Source organism: Rhincodon typus, chromosome 6 (assembly GCF_021869965.1).
Source record: "Rhincodon typus isolate 14 chromosome 6, sRhiTyp1.1, whole genome shotgun sequence".
NCBI lineage: Eukaryota > Metazoa > Chordata > Chondrichthyes > Orectolobiformes > Rhincodontidae > Rhincodon > Rhincodon typus.
The window spans coordinates 74,949,531-74,962,684 of NC_063337.1; the positions used below are offsets into that span (position 1 = coordinate 74,949,531).

The window sequence follows — 13,154 nt, forward strand, 5'->3', positions numbered from 1 at the left end:
TGTCTAGGACTCTTGTTTGCAGTGGTAGTGTCCCTCCTTCTGAACCAGGAGACCCAGGTTCAAATCTAACCTCCTCCAGTGGTGTATCATAATATCTCCTAAGCAGGATGCTTTAAAAACTATAATGTGTGTTATTCGGGCTTTTGTGGTGCGCTGTTAGTGTCCCAACTCTGAGCTAGGAGGTGCCTGTGCAATAACATATGTGAGTTAGTTGATTAGAAAATATTATGATGTGCATTATTAGGATTTTAGGTAGTCTCCCTATATCTAGGTGAGGCAGCCCAACTTCAAATCACATCTGCTTCAGAGGTGTGTTAAATCATGGCCAAACAGGTTGAAAATGTATTTCATGATCAGACCACAGTCTGAGAGAGAATAACACTCCCTCAAATCAATACACTGAAAGGTTGAATGTCCATGGTATGTTTAGATAATGTGTTAATAAAATGTTTGCCAAAAATAAAACTTTTTAAATAAATGCTAGGATCTGGGCATGACATAGTTTCAGGCTTGAAGAGAAGTGGCTATTTAATTATTAACGAAATGTTCAGCTACAGTAAACCATATGGGCAGCGAAACAGTTTGGGAGCTATGTTATAAGATTTTGTGCTCAAGAAAAATACTGGTGTCCTGCAACACAGAATGGGAAAGTACAAAATAATTAGAAAGGGTTCAGAAATGATTTATGAGGATGTTGCCAGGGCTGGACGGTAAAGCCATAGGGAGAAGCTGAATAGGCTGGGCCTCTTTTCCCCCCGACTGTCTGAGGCTGAGGAGTGACCTTACAGAGGTTTATAAAATCATGAGGGGCATGGATAGGGTGAGTAGCCAAGGTCTTTTCCTCAAGGTGGGTGAGTCCTAAACTAGAGGGCATGGGTTTAAGGTGAGAGGGAAAAGATTTAAAAGGGACCTATCAGGCAACTTTTTCACCTAGAGGGTAGTGCGTGTATGGAATAGGTTTCCAGGGGAAGTGGTGGAGGGTAATACCATTACAACATTTAAGAGGCATCTGGACGAGTAAATGAACAGAAACGGCATGGAGAGATTTGGGCCAAATGCCGGCAAATGTAACAAGATTTATCTGGGATATCTGGTAGGCATGGACGAATTGGACGGAAGGGTCGGTTTCCGCGTTGTACGTCTCCATGACTCTTTAATTGCGAATTCCTCCTGCATGGTTTACCGTCAGGAGAGGGCGGTGTTGAACTGCAGTTCAAAATCTTGTTTCCGGCTTGCTTTCGCGGCAAAGAAGTCATTAGAGTAATCAGGCCACACTGAAGTGGTCAAATCCATAAACTCACGAAAATCCTCCCAAGAAGGATTCCATTCCTGTGTCAAATAATGAGACAGTTAGCTGCCTGCTGTAATACCATTCATTTCACAATGCGGTTGGGTCTGCCGGGGAAAAATAAAGTGTGAGATAGTAGGAACTGCAGATGCTGGAGAATCCGAGACAACAAGGTGCAAGGCTGGATGAACACAGCAGGCCAAGCAGCATCATAGGAGCAGAGCGGCAAATTCATCTGGCAAAGCAAATAAGAGAGATTTGATCCCGGAAAAGTCCGTGTTACATTTATCTGGGAGAGGGGGAAAGGGATATTGTATATGTGTAGTATGTTTATTTGAATTAGGCATTTATCCGACACATTGTGTTTATAGAAGTCTGTGATCAGCATGAATAACTGGATCTGGTTTACCTGGAGAACGGGGAGTTGTCCGTACAACTGGCCTGGAGCGCAACTGCAAAGGAGCCCTTAGCTACTTTCTCTTTTAGTTTTGGCACGTATGTCGGCGAACGGTTAAAATCAAAAATATAGTAAGAAAGAATTACTTTTTACTGCTATTAAGTCTGCTATTTTTCTTTTAAAAGTGCTTTTTTTAATCAGAATAAACTTTTTTTTAAAGTGTATGACTGGATTAGAAGGAAGCATATATGGACCTATGAAACTACATTATGTGGAATGTAAACCGAGTCAGTCTCAGTGTGCCTGTCTTTTTTTAATGGAAGGGTCGTACTTCTAGTTCCCATGCTCAAGATCAGGGTGGGTTTTACTTTAGCTAAGACGAGATCGCCGTTCTCCCTACAGAACCCAGCGAGAATGCAACGTTTGCAGGCGTGCTGGGTGGGCGCTGAAGCAGATCAAATCCCAGTCCAGGACACGTTAGTGGTAAAATGCACATCATTTATCTCATGCTTTTAACATATTCCCATAATGAGCTTGAATAGCTTGGACAGTTCCATTCAGGAACTGTCCCAGAGTGTGTCCTCGATTCCATTCATCTTTCCTCATCACTCCTTTTGCCAGCCGTTTATTGTCACCGGTTCAAAACGAAACAAAATGAATGCTGGAGAAACTCAGCAAAGTCCGTGGAGAGACTTCTCTGCTTCTCCCACACATGCTGCCAGAACGGCTCAGTTTCTCCAGGTGTTTATGTTTTTTTTTATTTATTTCAGATTCCGGCATCCACAGTACCTTGTCTTTTTTTGTTTCAATAAAAGAGATTCGGTCCGCTGGCAAAGCAAAATGTTCCTGAGTAGTTGTTTGCTGCACATGAAACGATGTAGGGCCGCGTTCGAAAAAATAGCACAAATCGTTGCAGCGTTAAAATGAAATGTTGTAGTGACGTGCTCAGTCTTGGCGCCCCGCTGAGAGCAGTTCTCACCTCTGAGAAGTTACGGGGGGTCTAAATGGTACTGAGGACAGGGGTGGGTGGGGGGCGGGGGGGTGGTGAAGCGTAGGTTTTATGCAAATCGCTAGGGTGGAGCTCCTGAGTTTTCCAACGAGAGCAGATTAAAGCGAGTTAGAAGGGGGCAGGGCTTCTGAGCTGATTCAGAAGTCAAAAGACGTTTGCTTTAAAAAAAAACCTCTGGCAATCTGAGATTACTGAGAGAACACCAGGAAAAGAGTAGTTTTGCAGCTCCAGTGTGTATTCCGGTCTGTATTTCTCTCTCTGTCTCTGCTGTCGTCTTTATTTTATAGGAACCATAAAAAGGAGAAAGGAAACGCATTGAATATAAACTGTGACAGCATCTGAGGAAACTGTCGCCGGAGCAGTTTGAGTCTGTTGGATTGTGAACACAGTTTTGAGAAGGAGAGAAAGCCTTGTATCAGCTCTTTCCAAACGTTTTGTTTTTAATTTTAAAGCAAGTACCTGCAATTGTGTGTTTGACTTCCACACACCGCCAGCGTCAGTACAATTCCGGACCTGTTGGGAAACTGATAGCCTGGGTCAAAATGAGACCATTCTGTTGTCTGAGGGGAAATGCCAAGTGAGAGGAAACTTCGTTTGCCTGTTTGCCCATCCACATCGCCGAGAACCTGCGCAGCTCTGCTCATTGGCAGGCTGCACTTGCGGGTAAGTGAATTTTAAACGTTACACCTACATTCTCTCTCAAATAACGTAGTTTGTTTGATTCGCCGCTTGCAGCGTTCAAAACAAAAATGCAGTTGCACCTCGCGTTGGTCCCCAGATAACTGGCTAGCGGATCCAACCCGATTTGAACCTGTTTCTGGGACAGTCCGGCCGCTTTCCAGGTAAGAGTGCCCACAGCCCACAGCTCACAGCTGCTTCTTGCCAGTGTCATTCAACAAGGCATCGCATTAAAATGGAGAGGGAGACAGAGAGAAATCACATTGCCTGCTTTCCTGATTTAAAATGTTCAGTGAATACAAACGCGGAGTAAACAGTTATTGACTCCTGTTTGCTTGATGTTGGGGGAGGTGACTTTTTTTCTGGAGTTGCAGAGTTTTAGCACAATGTGAAAGGGATATATAATAAAGGGCTCAGAGAGCTCGCACGGCACAGATTTTGTTCCTTTGGAAGTATCACCTTAGATATGGTCAGACACAATTGTTACTATAAAGTTCCGTTCCTGTGACTTTAATTAAGTCTATAGTGACCCTTGTAAAGTAATGAACGATGACAGTCAAATGATGTCAAACATTTAATGTGCAATTGTGTTTGCTGGCCGTTTAATTGCCTTTGTGGTACAGTGTTTTTTTGGAGATGTCACTTGTATAAAGCTAAATTCAGTGCAGATATTAGTAAACCACCACCCTCATTCGGGCTTCAGTTAAAGGCTTTTGAGAAATTTTTCTGTGCGGACGTTCTTTTCCGAAACAGTTTGGGATATCTCGGTCCTATCAGAGGCTTGCTTAGAAGTGGCGAAATGTTTCGGTAATTTGCATTTGGACTCAGAAAGTAGAGGTTCAGATTTTAAAAAAAACACACGCGGGCGCGCACGCATACACAGATCCTGGCCGGGGATTTCCGCCAGAAATTCATACTATCGGATCAAAAATGTGCACCAGGAATTTTCTAAAAGTGAATTAGTGGCAAAATTACTTCAGTTGGAATGACAGATCAGCAAATGATTCTGGTGCGTGTCTGTGTTCCCGATTTGTAATCACTTTGACCTACATTTACAGTGGATCTTAATCTGAGCAGCAGGCAATCATGTTGGCAGTTAACCAGACAATTGTACTAACAGCTTGTCATAGCCATCCGGGCTAAAGAGCACAGGTCATTGTTGGTGACAGCTTGTCCTCTTATTGCTGCGCTGCTCAGGGCTTGCAAAGTCTGTCTAGAATCCCGCCAGCGTTTGAGGCGGCCAAGCAAATACTGCCCAAAGCAGTTTGTAATCCCAGTTTTCAAAAATGGACTCGTAGCCCAGCAAGAGAAATAATTCAGACGTAGTTTCGCTCAAGAGAAGAACTCAGATCAAACAAATAATAACCTATGAAAAGAAAATAAAGATCAAGGTAAATGACTGACAGTAGCAACACCATGTGTTCTATAACTGTTGCTGGAAATTTCGATTTAAAGTTTCAACTGCCACACGCAGAATGTTGCCAAAATAAAATGTTCTGGGTGTTCACAGTTACATAAAAGGACCCTCCAGCTGTGCCAAAATGCTTTATAATCTATGAACTAAATGCAATTAAATTGCAGTGACTGGTGCAATATAAGAGAAGCATCAACCATGTGCTATAGTTACAACCAGAATGTTAGGCAATGTGTTCCAGGATTTTGACCCGGCGACACTGAAGGAACTGCAACATACTTATTTCCAAGTCAGGATGGTGAGTGGCTTGGAGGTGTCCCCATGCATCTGGTACCCTTGCCCTTCTAGATTGTGATCGAGGTTGTGGGTTTGGAAAGTTCTGTTCAAAGGGCCTCGGTGAGTTGCTGCAGTACATCTAGGAGATGGTACACACTTCTGTCACTGTGTGTTGGTAGTGAAGGCAGTGTATGTTGAAGGTGGTGAATGCTGTGCCAATCAAGCAGCCTACTTTGTTCTAATTGGTGTTAAATATCTGGGTGTTATTGGACTTACACTCATCCTGGTAAATGGAGAGTATTCCAACACCCTCCTAACATGTGCCTTGTTGATGGTGGACAGGCTTTGAGAAGTCAGGAGCATAATTATTTGATATGGAATTTTCAGACACTGACTTGCCACTGTAGCCATAGTATTTATAATACTGATACAGTTAATTTTCTGGTCAATGGTAAATTCCAGGGTGTTAATAATTGGGAATTTAGTGATGTAATACCATTGAATTTTGAGAGGAGATTATTAGATTCTCTACTGTTGAACTTGGCCATTGTTTGGCACTTGTAAGGCACAATTGTTACCAGCTCAAGCTTGAATTATGCTAAGGTCTTGTTGCATATGAGCAGAATTTGTTTTTGTATCGGAGAAGTCACAAGTGGACACAGATGATTGACCTCCAACAATCACATGTGCTTTCCTGTGTGCTAGTTATCACTCCAACCAGTGGAGAGACTGCCCTCAATAGCCTCCAGTTATGTCACAGCTTTTCGATGCCGTACTCAGTTAACCACAACCTTGATGTGAAGGACAGATGGTCTTGCTTTTCCTGTTGAATTCAGCTCATTTGACCATGTTTGGACCAATGCTCAAATGAGGTCAGGAGATGAGTGGTTCTAAAGGATGTACACTGAATGGGAGTCAGCAGGTTAGGGCTGAGTATGTACTGCTTGATAACATTTTGAACAATACCTTGCATCACTTTACTGATGTTTGAAAGCAGATTGTTGGTGCTGTAAATGGATCAGGTTAGATTTGAGAACAGGATAGACCTGGGCAATGTTCCATATTACAGGGTGGATGATGAAGTTGTAACTAGAGTAGAACAGCTTGCCTAAGGACATGGTTAGTTCTGGGGCATAAGTCTCAAGTGCTAATGTCAGAATGTTGTCAGGACCCATAGCCTATGCTGCATCAAATGCTTTCAGCCATTCTTTGACATTGAGTAGAATGAATCAAATTGGCTGGAGAATGGCATCTGTAATGCTGGGGACTTCAGATGGAGACTGGAAAGGATTGTGCATTTGGCACTTTTGATGATGATGGTCACAAATGCTTCAGCCTTGTCTTATGCACGGATGTTGATTTAACAATAATTATTGACCAGCAAGTGGGGATAATATCCTTAAATGCTGTTTTTTGAAATTATACCATGAGATCTTCTGCATCCATTTAGTTTAGGTGTGAGGAGGAGTTGTATGGGACCACCTCTGGAATCGTCTGTTTCTAAAAGCAATACAGTACCCACTTAATGTCAACCAGAACCCTTGTGCTCAAGATCTAGAGTGGAACTGAACTCACACTCCCCAGCTTTGAGCTGAAAATGTGAGCAACCAAAGTGCAGTGGCATAAGACTTGTGTATCAGTCTCCCATCTGATATTCTGGACACTAATTCAGAAACCATTTCTAAAGGCTATGAATATAGGTTTCAGGTTAACTTAAGGATTGGTTAGGCAGTTTAGAAATTAATTCACTCAATTAGGTTCATTTTTCCATGTGATATTAGCTTCTAAATATGTTAGCAATTTGAATGAGATTCAGTTTTGCTGAAAGGCATTTATTTAAATGAATATTTTTATGATGCCTTAATTATACATATTGAAAACATAAATATGTATCAACCCATCAACACAATTATATGCTAATAGCATATAGTTCAGTTTCGAAAAAAATCACTGAAGTGTTGAAGTGAACACTCCTGTCCACACTTAAAATTTAAAAAAAGCTTCCAGAAACTGAAGTCCTTTAGATATTCAGTTCTCCATTGTTACTTACAGCCGTGTAATACACAATTGGCAGATAACCTTTGCCTACTAACTTTTCATCATGTTCCAGAGATAGTGGTATGAAACATGTCAATCCAAATTAAGTTTAGGCTTATTTTCACATTCCAGAATAGATGCATCCGCATATAAGTCGTACACCAAATTCACAGCCATTATATTTCAAAATTACACAAATGCCCCATTTCTGAACTTTGGCATTCATTTATCATGAGTATGAAAATGCATATTGTTGGAAATGTATATTTTATTTCTCATAGATATTATTGCCAGGTTAAGCGGTTAATTCACCAAGCAAGATTTTCTTGTTGTAGTGAAAATTCCCCTCATATTGAATCTGTGGTCTGCTTTGGGATTTTCAGAATACCTAACGTTCATGAACTGATACATGAGTGTGCCACCTATAATGTTAAGCTGTAATTTTCCCTTGTGTTGTATTGCCCGCCTACACAGTTACATGATTCATCAATAAAATTGTTAAAATAGTCATTTCAGAGGCTGGCATGAAAAAGACACAATGCATGCCTTACTGCACAGGTAGTAGATATAATGGCAGCTACTGGAGTTTAGCATCATTAGAAATTATCTTGTGGTTGTGGCTAACAAGCACCAGAGTGCTACTCCTGTTGTTATTCTCCGATATGGCACATGTAATTTTGTGTAAAGATAGCATGGAATTGTGACATGTACCAGCCTATTTGTCCTACTTCTGCTCTTAGTGAGCTGAATCCTTATCATAATTTCTTTGGCTTGTGCTCCCTATGGATATCAGGCATTGTTCACTGCAAAGCCATATATTTAAAGCAGTCCTACATCAATCATTACTCACTATTGCGACATGCGCCACACCTGACCAAATTCATTTCACAGCATAGTGACTTTGCCCATCTATTGCTGTATATGTCAATTAACCTCAAAATATCCCTAATTATATATCATCCATGCCAACAGTTTCCTTCTGATTGAACCAAAAATAGATCAAATTATCTCATGTCATTCATTATTTTGATGAAATATTCAACATCTACAAGCAGTGCTAAGAATGGAAAGAGGTACAAGCATGAGGGAGGAGAAATAACAGTCAGATTTAAAAAAACCTGCATTATTTTGAATAATCAGAGGAAGAAAACAATCCTAGTGTCAAGGACACAGAAAGACAAAGAGTTAGAAGTGAAGGGTCTAGGCCCGAAACATCAGCCTTTCTGCTCCTATGATGCTGCTTAGCCTGCTGTGTTCATCCAGCTCTGCACCTTGTTGTCAGTGGATGCACTGACAGGCAGAATCACACATTCAATTTATAGAACTAATGTAAAGTAGAGATCAAAGATTAGAAAAATAAATATGGAATTAAATACCAAGCTTTGTTTTAAAAATTTGGCACTGTTAATCAGGAGAGAGAGAGGAATGTCTCACTGATAGGTTGAAGTGTTGAATGATCTCCTATGGTGGTCATGTTCAGACTTGAGCCGCTTCATATTAATAAAACTGACTTAGATATTGATGCCAACTTTAGTATTAAGAGTTTCTGGCTGACAGTAATAGAAACTAGAACAAAAACATACAAAGATTTGGATATTGGCGTTTGAAATGTTATGTCGCTAAATGAAAATATTGCTCATATTCACGGAACAATATATGATGCATGAATTCATTAGAATTAATCCAGGACAATTGAGAAAGATAACTTGAAATTTTAGCGTATCATTAAGATCAATGTTTGAGAAGGCAATTTAAAAAAAAAATCAACAAAGCATTAGGAAGTATATTACCCTAGCTGTGGAATACAAGATTACTTCCTACACAATGCACTGTTCAGAAGATATTTAATGTTTCAGAGTCCTGGTTTCTGGTACAATTATACTAGCTGAATGGATGTGTGAATCTTTTTGAGATGAATAGAAATCAAAATTGGTTTCTTTAAGTAAAGGAACAAAATCTTCAATTTAATGTCCTGCTGCAAGTTGAAAACCTATCTTCAATTTGGATTTAGTCCGCACAACTCACAGTTTCTCATCCATTAAGATGAATGACAAGTACATCCAATTCTCTGACTCATGCTCCTGTCAAGTGAAACTACACAACCAGGTATTACTGTTTTATCTCATTATGTGCTGTACTAACTGCAACTGTGCATGGGTGTGTTCAATTTCTGAAAGAAGTGCAGTCTAGTTTGTGCTCGGTTGCTGTGTGTCATCCAACCTGACAGTTGGATGTCATCCAGGCTCGGGTTGACAAGTGCCAGTTAATGATTATCCCTAACAAAAAAAAACCTGACCACCTATCACTCTCCAGTATTCAATGGAATTACCATTGATCAATATTCACTATTAAGATTCTGGGTGTTACCATTGACCAGAAACTGAATTGGACTAGACATATAAATTTGGTGGCTACAATAGCACTTCAGAGGCTAGGAATTCTGCAGTTAATAACTCAGCTGCTGATTCCCCACAGATTGCCCACCATCTACAGGCACAAGTCAGCAGTATGATGGAATATTCTACAGTAATCTGGATGTGTAATTACAACAAAACTCAAGATGCCAATATCATCTAAGACAAAGCTGTCTGCTTGGTCAGCATACTTTCCATCAACAAACATTCACTCCCTCCTATGGTGGCCCATGGTAGCAGCAGTGCATAATATATTTGCAGGGCATGTTGTAACATCTCATCCATGCTCCGTTGACAGAACCTTCCAAACCTACTACTTCTAGCAGCTTGATGGACTAGAGCAGTAGATGCACAAGAACACCATTACCTCCACGTTCCCCTCTGAGTCACACACCATCCCAAGCTGGAACTATATCACGAATCCTTCATTAATGCTGGATCAAAATCCTGGGAGTCCCTGAACAGTGATGTCAGTTTACTTGCATAAACGGATTCAAGTGATGGCTCACTGTCACCTTTTCAGACAGAGTTGGGGATGGGCAACAAATTTTGGCTTTGCCACTGATGCCTACATCCCATGAAAGAATAGGCTGAATAAAATCCAACTGCATTAATCAAAGAGGTATTCGTCCTTTCAAAAGGAAGGCCCATTTAACCTGGCTGGTGCAAAATTAAATTTTAAAAATTGCTCAAATATTTCAATGAGCTTCATGTGAACTTTCTGAACACTGAATGAATTTTTTTTTAACTTGGACATCCTTTAATTCTGCTAACATCAAACATTATTGTTGCCAGAAAATCTCCTTGGGCTCTGTTCAGAATCAACATGTGGTTAAACAAAGATTATCAAATTTTGCATAACAGCTGGTAGATTCTGCACTCAAGATGCTAGCTACAGAGAGTGGAAACATGTCTGAGGCCAATTCTGCCCTCACTCAGTATCAGTTATGGACATTTTGCAGCAAGGAGCCCTCAGGTAAGGGATCAAGAACAAAAATCAAAGCCTCTTTTATGATCTGTTGAAGAGGGTACATTAAGTCCGTTCCTTTATTAGCTAATGTACAGAATACAAGAGCAGGAAAATGCTGATGGAACTGGATAAATCAGTAATTAGGCCACAACTTGATAACTTTATGCAAATCTGATCACTTCATCACAGAAAGGATGCACTAATTGGGGTACAAAGGAGATTTGTGAGATGCTGCCAGGACTTGAAAACTAGAGCAAAGAAGAAAGTTTGAATAAGAACATCAGAATAGGGGTAGGCGATTCAGCCCCTTGAGCATGTTCTGCCATTTAATACAATTACAGCTGATCTCATACCAGCCTCAACTCCACTTGATCAGCACCTTAAACACATTACTAACTAAAAATTGGTCCATCTCCTCCTCCAATTTATTCAGTGTCCAAGTATCTACTGTTGAATACACTTGAGTCATTTTCCTCAGGAGATAGGAGACAGGTGAAATTTGATTGAAAGGTACCAATTTATGAGAGGCCTGTATTGAGTAGGTGGAAAGGGCCTATTTATCTTAGCAGAGAGGTCAGTGATTAAGGGGCAGAAGGTTAAAGTGATTGGTGGAAAGATTAGGGAGGAAATGAAGGAACATTTTTCACCTGGAAGGCATGAGAGGTCTGGAACTTACTGCCTGAAAGACTAGTAGAGGGAGAAACCTGCAACTCACAAAAAATGTATCTGGTTTCCTTAAGCTGCAGTTTGATGGGTCAATTTCTGTTTATTTATTCACACTCACTTTAACTCAGTGGCTAAATATATTTGGATCATTCATGTGAACATTGCTGGTTAGGCCATCAATTTATTGCCCATCCCTAATTGTCCAGATGACTGTTTAGAGTCAACAAAATTGTGTGGATCTAGAGTCACTTATAGGCCAAACCAGGGAAGGATGGCAGTTATGTTCCCTAAAGGCTGTCAGTGAACAAAATGTTTTTTTCTCGACAATTGATAATGAATTCACGGTCATCATTGGACTCCATTCCAGATTTAATTCAAATTCCCATCATGGGAAGATTCAAACCCAGATCGCCAGGGTATCACCTGGGTCTCTGGATTAATAGTCTAACGATAATACCACTAGGCAAGTACCTCCCTGTGCTGGAATGTAACATTACATTGACCGTTTCGTTTCTTGGCCAATGTAGACATGGTGGAGCAAGAGGCCTTTATCAGTGCTGTAAAAATTCTATGTTTCAATGACCCTAATTAAGATTTGTTAGCAAAACAGCTGATAAGTGTGATCCACAACTTCTTGCTTTATATCTTTATATGTTTCCATATTTCATGGTGCAAGTATACCTCACCACTGAGGTCAATTGAAAGTACTTCTTTAAAACTTGTGTTGTTTGGTGAATAATTATGTGGAGAACTGTGTCTGCCAACATAACAAATTCAAAGCGTAAAATATTTTGGAGTATTTTGATTATTAAGGTGCTATATAATGCAGTGTAAGGGGCAGTGGTCTGCTCTAATCCATGCATAAAAAATGCATAATTTAGCTCTACATAAGACCAGCTGAGGTTTGAAATGCTTTAAAGAGTCTATTTTTCTAATGACTCATTCAAATTAATTATTTCAAATTTTAGCATGCAAGTGCTTCACACATTTGTTTTCAAAACACAAACAGCCCTGTTAAAACAATGAATAAAAGAACGGCATGCCAAAGTATTCATCATATAATAATTTAAGTAAGTAAAAGAATTTCAAAATTGGAACCTATTCCAACATCTAATAGGCATAATTATCACACGAAAATGTGTTCAGTCTGTTAATGACTGGCTTAATAGTGGAGTGATAGCCAATTGCTGCATTGAGATAAATAGCTTAGAATAGATATGTTTCGTTTTAATAAATATAAGTGCACACCCTGAGTACAGTTATAAAGATTATCGCTAAACTAAGGAATTTAAACTGAGCATAAAGTAGCAGAACACAACTTAAATGGTTAACAAGAATAATTTATTATATAGAATTATGTCACATGTTTTTCTCCAATCTGCTTTTTCTTACACTTCATGAATGTGCTTGTATCTATATATATTTTAATTATTCAAAGTAAGATATACTATTGATTGACTGGAGAAAGTATGCTACACTGCTGAATGATAAGGGTATTATCACATTGTTGATGTAAGGGTTACACTATTTTGACAAGTAGAAGTAGAATTACTACTGAGGGATATGTCATCCCACATGATTGAGTGGCAAATTTGTGTTTCTTAAGTGAATAAACAAAATAATTCTTTGTGCCCTCCAAAAGATATTGCTTCCTTTTGAAACCTTGAGGGGTTTTTTTTGTTCCCTTCAGTTTTTTTCTCCAAATAAAGTGACTTGTTTTATAAATCTGACAAATATTCTTGTACTTGAAAAAATTCTGTTGGCAGCCTTTATGTATGCAAATTAAGTTGTCCAAAAATATCACCTTTCTTTGTTGGTGCTGTTTGCGTCATGTAATACCCTACAGAGCAGGTATGTTACATATCAGTTTAAGTTCCAGCTGGTCTTTGATGGATGAGAAAAGCATAAATCTGGAATGATGTAAGTTAACATCTGCATTTTACATATCATTGAAAGAATGTCTGGGATTCCTGCGAAGTGAATGACACAGCTGAATCTGAATGGT

General features: G+C 39.7%; 1 protein-coding gene across 1 annotated transcript in view; it reads left to right on the top strand.

The window, feature by feature from the left end:
- The first annotated feature begins 3,117 nt into the window (after positions 1-3,117).
- Positions 3,118-13,154, top strand: part of slitrk6 (SLIT and NTRK-like family, member 6) — a 31,108-nt gene continuing 21,071 nt past the window's right edge. The window contains exon 1 of the mRNA XM_020519061.2: positions 3,118-3,357. The gene's annotated coding sequence lies outside the window, so the exon portion shown is untranslated. The remainder of the gene's footprint in view (positions 3,358-13,154) is intronic.